Below are 1,286 nucleotides of genomic sequence, written 5' to 3' on the forward strand. Positions count from 1 at the left end.
AGCTGTAGGAGACAAAGGCACTTTGAAGGCGCTCTCCGACAATGGCGAGCCGTGCCGAGGTGATGACGGGCATGAAGGGCAGATGCGTGCGAAACTTTAACGTAAATGCCTCCGGTCACCTGTGTACAAAATGTTAAAACGTGAAAAAGGAAGCGACCTCAGAAAAATACGTAAAAGTCGTGGAAACATGTGGTCATATAAGGCACAAAGCAATCGTTCAAATCCGAGATGGTAGAGAAGGGATAGAATATAATATCGATAAAAACCACATCAGCTGTGCACACCAAAATAACGAGTGAAAGGCACACATGAGCACAAAAGTGCGCGAGATCTAACCTAATTTAGCGGATAACCGCAGTGCTACTCCGAAAAGTAAAAGGGGACATCTCACATCAAGACAACAACTGTGTGCTTCGTGCAAGTTTAGAAGGGAAAATGGTAAGACCGTAACACAAAGGATCAGAGAAATGGTCACAGTATTTTTAAAAATGTGCACTCACAAAAGCTGCCGCACATATCATTGAGTTGCACCATACAACCTCAAAAATCACCGCTGATAACACAACCGTGCGGTTATCCACGCGTAAGGAAACAATGGACCGTGTCACGTCGACGAAGAAGAGAACAAATTCAGAAATGTGAAAAAAGTGGAAGTGACGTGCAACTGTTACATCCCCTACAGAAGAATCAATACCCGTGACTACATTATGAACACGGAAGTTGTATTAAGCGTCAGCCGGACGACTAAACCATGGTGCGGCATGCATCACTAACCACACACGCATAAACACAAAGGGAAAGATTGCAAAATTATATCACAAGCCCCAAGGAAACACTCGAATGCCATTGATCAACCAAAAACGAAGGAATGTCTAATAACATGCAGACAGCCTTCACCAGATGGGATGTTGAACGCAGAGAGCGTTGGTTGGGAGTATATGGCATGAAATTCGTACGGACGAGCAATCAAAAGTTAAATGTCACCCTTGGTGGTTCGGACAAACAGTAGTTAAGAGGTGGTAACAAGCACAAAGCGCAAAGAACAAAAGGAAGAGAGAATGATGCCAAAAAGTGAAGATGACGACCGCCGCTGAAGAGCGTGTGTATGTGACCTACAACCGGAAAAAAAAAAGAAGTCTAGCAAAAAAAAAACTTAGCAGAGGATGCCGAGTCGAGCTAAGTTAAGGAGGGGGAAATAAAACTTGAAGCCAAAAGTACAAACCCGGAGAAGAGTAAATGTTCCCACACACTACCGGGTGATCGATCCGGAGTTAGCACCTAATTTC

The sequence above is a fragment of the Trypanosoma equiperdum genome (assembly GCF_001457755.1).
Source record: "Trypanosoma equiperdum strain OVI genome assembly, contig: ctg_1006, whole genome shotgun sequence".
In the NCBI taxonomy this organism is placed as follows: Eukaryota; Euglenozoa; class Kinetoplastea; order Trypanosomatida; family Trypanosomatidae; genus Trypanosoma; species Trypanosoma equiperdum.